We start from the raw sequence: 5,000 nt of genomic DNA, 5'->3' as shown, positions 1-5,000 counted from the left end.
AGTAATGATAATGATTTTGTTATTAAAATGCTTATCATTTTATTGTCATTGCGTTTTATCATCGTTATTTTTAGTAATGATAATGATATTATTATGACTTGTTATTATTGTTATTTCATCGTTTTCATTAATACTATTATTACTCTTGTTGTTATTATCGTTACTGTTATCATTAACAATAATAAAATCATTATTATTGTTATTACCATTTTATTATTATTATTATTTTTGTTATTATCATTATTATTATTGTTGTTATTATCATTATTATTATGATCATCTTCTTTATTTCTATTATTATTATTATTGTTATTATTATTATTGTTGTTATTATCATTGTTGTTATTATTATTATTATTATTATTATAATTGTTGATATTATCATCATCATCATCATTATTGTCATCCTTGCCATTACTTTATTATAATTATTATTATTATTATCATTATCATTATTATTAACTTTATTAGTATCGTCATCATAACTATTGTTGTTTTCATGTAATTAGTAGTATTATCATTATCACTACTACCATTAATATTATCATTAGTATTAGCGTTATTATTATCGCCATCATTATTATTATTGCTATTATCATTATCATGTTGTCATCAATATTGCATACTGTCGAAGAATGTGAGCCGTACTAAGCAAAGCAATTGTTTCTACTTGTTGCTTGTGGGAGCTCGTCAAGATATTTTTGAAACTCCATGTTCATAGTTCCAAGAGCTCCTACTACGCCTAGAATCTTCCACGTGCGAGTGGTCTTGATCCCAAAGCCCTTGTATTTGATGAACCTGTCAACTTCCTTGAGAGAGATATTGGCATCGCTGGGTACTGCGTTCCTCCTGCTCGCTGTGAAAGATGATGTTTGATGCAACTGTTCTATTAGTTTGAACTGGCATGTCGTACATAAGGCCTTTAAAGTACTTAAGATGCTAGTATGATTTTTAATTACAAGCAAAACATTGTGCAGGCTTCAAAGAAAATGGGAAAAAAGTACCTGACTACTCTGCAACTTATAATGACAGACAATGTCCTTGTCGATGTCCTTTTTTTATGTAATTACAAAGGCCAACGATGCTGGTCTTGTAGGCAATCCACTGCTCCGTTCGGCATCTGCTTATGGATGGTGAAATTCCTGCAGAGTTAGCAGCTTCCTGGTCTTACAGTCCATTTGCTCTAGGTCTTGTCTCCTCCTCCTGTCAATTGTACCCAAGATATACTGAAGCACCGACACGTTTATGGCATGAATCTTGTTCTTAGAGTTTAGTGAGTCTGACGTGGTGGTAGTATTCCTACCTGATCGTGTCCTTCATTTTTTGCATCGCCTTCATCCACTCCAAGATACACTTGCTCTAGGCTCTTGTTAACGCTGTCATCATTATGACAAATATTTTCATTATGGACAAGCTTTCCTTTTTTTGATGGTAACTATAAAGTGCTCGTCCAACCAAAATTCCATCCTAATGTCGCTGAACGTCTTAACGATGGATGTAACATCCATCGTTAAGACGTTCCTGGTTCCAGTTGGTCGCGGCTGGGTGTATGCAGCTTTAGGTCATTCTTATTATTGCTGTTGTTGTTGTTATTATTATTATCATCACTATCATCATAACTGTTTTGATTTATATTATCATTATAGTTACCATTATCATTATTTTGATTACTACTGTTAATTCTCTTATACCATAATCATATATTTTTTATCTATTACTGGTGTTGCTGTTCTTTATCCTCATTATCATTTTTTTTTCTAATAATCATCATGCTCATTATAATCATTACAATCATCATTATTTTTATTATTACTATTTTCGTTGTTTCTTTTCTTTTATGGTTATTAGTGTCTATCATGATCGTTGTTGTTGTCAATGCTGTTATTATTATTGGCTTCAATACCCTTTAGGCACTGATGTAGTGTTAGCAGCAATGGTAGTAATAGCAGTAGTAGTAAGAGTAAATTAGTATTGACTTTAGTAATATTAGCATTATCATCATTATCATTAGTGTTGTTTTTGTCGTTATTATAATTATTGTTACTTTTATCGTCTTATTATAATTATCATTATTATTATTATTATCATTTTCATTATCACTTTTATTATTGTTATTATCATTATCATTATCATTATCATCATCATCATCATCATCATTATTATTATTAATGTAGTATTAATAGTATTAGTTTTAGTATTAGTATTGACATTATTGTTATTATCATTATTGTTATCATAATAACGATGACAATAATGATTATTGTTAGTAGTATTAGTATCATTATCATTGTCAGGATTGCTATTATTATCAATATCACTATTATTATTATCATCAATATTGCCGTTATTATTATTATTATTGTTGTTGTTGTTGTGTTTGTTGTTCTTTTTCTTGTTCTTGTTGCTTTTATCATTATTATCATCATTATTACTATTATCATTATAACTGTTATTATTATAAAATATTGTATTACTGTTTTAGTTACTGCTGTTGTTGTGGTTATAATTATTATTATTATGATTATTATCATTGTTTTTATTATAATTACTATAAATATTGTTATTATTATTAATAATATTATCATTATCATTATTATTATTATTTTCATCATTCTTATTCATTATTATCATTGTTATCTTCTTTAATGTTATTATTATCACTTATTATTAACCTCGTTACATATACTATTTTCATGATCGTTATTATTACCTTTTCTGCTGTTATTTATTCGTTGGTTTTACTTCTGTTTGGACCATCGTGTTATTATTATATTTACCATCAGTCTCGTCAACATGATCAAAATATTTACTATCACTGTTGTTAATAATGTTGCTATTATTGATACTTATACAATTACTACTATTTTTTTTAATATTACTGTTACTATTACGATTGTTGCTACTATCCTTATTACCATTACTGCTCCATTACTTTTACTATTATTGACAACAGCACCATAATTATAATTATCATCATTGCATTAACCAAGATGATGATAATGGCAGTAGTAGCAATAATGATAATAAATATAGAAAAGGTATGAATGAGACTGAATATCTTCAGAGTCCAAGATATATATATTTCACCGGTTTCGAATATATATTATATATATGAATAATAAATACGATGATAATATTGATGCAAAGTCAAGTATATATTTTATAATGCTTATATTGATAATGAGCATGATGCTAATGTATTTTATATCGGTAATTAAGGTTGATAATTTTAATGATCACAGTAATGAAGAAAATAAGAAACAGTGTAAATAAAGTTAAATGTCATTATTACTTCCGATTGTTGATAATGATATTAAGGAGAATGAAATTAAGGATAAAAGAATAATGGTAATGATAACTGATAATGATAACGATAATAATTCTAGGAATATTGATGGTAATAAGAATCACTGATGATAATGATAACGTTAAGGGGAATGAAAATGGCATGGATTATATTCATAATGATGATAATAATAGGGGGAATAATGATAAGAATAATAACGTTGATAAAATAATAATAGCAATAGTAATAATAGTAATAGTAATAACTTTTATAATTATTGCTTAATGTTCTTTGCCTGACTAATGTTTATGACCGATGTTAGTTATTATCCAGTAGTAACATATTTTGTAATATCCAAAACACTGGATATAACGGACTTCATTACTGCTATTATTATACTTTATACACACACACATATATATGTGTGTTTGTGCGTGCAACATTATTATTAGGTTGTGCTTCTGGTTCTGCTCTTGCTCCTGGTTCTTGATTGAAAGTCTAAAACACGTCAGGTGTTGTTTGTTATGGTGTATTTTCTGAGGAACTGTACAATGGGATATTTTTTAGTCTATATAGTTCAAAAAGGTTCAGAATATCACTTGTTTTTCCTGGTTATGGATCTAAGCTTATCTGAAGTGTTGATTGTTTGCTTACAGTGTTTTTTTTCCCCGAAGAGTTATCAAATGGTAGTTTTCTATCAGTCTATTGTCCTGACCCCCAACTAAGGTTCTAAATGTCATTTGTTATTCTGGTTAATGTTCCACGCCTGTTTAAGGTAATTCTAGCCCCGTTAGACATTCAAGCCCCTCTCACGATTAGCTTCTCCTTGTTCCTGTGGAAAACTCTAATCCGCATTACCGAAGCTTCCCACTGGTTCGGAATCCAGTTGTCGCACGCCTGGTAACGGATCCCCCTGAGAAAACAAACACCAATCCAGCACAAAGCCAGGTCTGAGACGGCCAGGGTCTGTGGATCACTCCTCCTTGCCTTTCAGCTGGAAAGACACCGGCAGGAAGAGCAGTTGGACGCTGGGGTTCGTACGCTGGAGACTCCCGTTGGAACTGAAGTGTTGTTCGGTTATTCGATTCCCGTCGGTGTTTGAAGAGACGGTGTTCATTACTATTGCTATTTGATTCTCATTGGTGCTTGAGGAAAACGACGTTCCCGAGTTGAATTTGTGTCTTGACCTCTCTGTTGATAAGTTGAAATGGTCGTTGTTCCTTCTTACAGGAGGTATGAAGTAAGAAAAAGGTTCTTCTAAAGTACTTCCAAGCGTGCATAACCACAGTGTTGTGAATGGACGAACACTGAATGGAGACACAGTCCTCTCGATAAACTCCTCACTGAAATTATTATAAAGGAGGAAAAAGGCAGCAACCTGTGCACAGTTTCTACCATCTTCCTTCCCCCAATCATGATGCTGGCAGTGACGCCTTGCACACCTGGACGATGTTCAGTCTAGAAACTTACCCCGCACTGTACCTCGCCTACCTGACCGCCCCGCCAGCAACCACCCCCACCCCGCCCTCCACCTCCTGCCCCGCCCCCTCCTCTTCCTCCTCCTCCTCCTCCTCCTGCCGTCGCTCGAGGAGTCCTCATAGTGGTGTCTACCCCACTCTCGGCAACGCACGGCGAGCCACCTCCGCACCGCCAGGAGAGTGTCGCTTATGTGGCGTGCCCCTCAGGGTGTTCAGAAAGTGCTGCGCGATCCGGC

At 32.7% G+C, this 5,000-nt stretch overlaps 1 protein-coding gene across 3 annotated transcripts in view; it reads left to right on the top strand.

The window, feature by feature from the left end:
* Nucleotides 1–5,000, top strand: part of LOC125032010 (leucine-rich melanocyte differentiation-associated protein-like) — a 41,003-nt gene that overhangs the window by 6,646 nt on the left and 29,357 nt on the right. For 2 of the 3 annotated variants that reach the window (XM_047622965.1, XM_047622962.1), the window contains exon 1: nt 4,910–5,000. This exon is cut by the window's right edge and continues 74 nt beyond it. The exons of the other annotated variant lie outside the window; for it this stretch is intronic. The gene's annotated coding sequence lies outside the window, so the exon portion shown is untranslated. Of the gene's footprint in view, nt 1–4,909 lie in introns of those variants that run through there. 3 annotated transcript variants of the gene reach the window in all.

The sequence above is a fragment of the Penaeus chinensis genome, chromosome 14 (assembly GCF_019202785.1).
Source record: "Penaeus chinensis breed Huanghai No. 1 chromosome 14, ASM1920278v2, whole genome shotgun sequence".
Lineage (NCBI taxonomy): Eukaryota > Metazoa > Arthropoda > Malacostraca > Decapoda > Penaeidae > Penaeus > Penaeus chinensis.
Note: the sequence above shows the minus strand (reverse complement) of the source record. Positions and strands in the feature narration are given on the sequence as shown.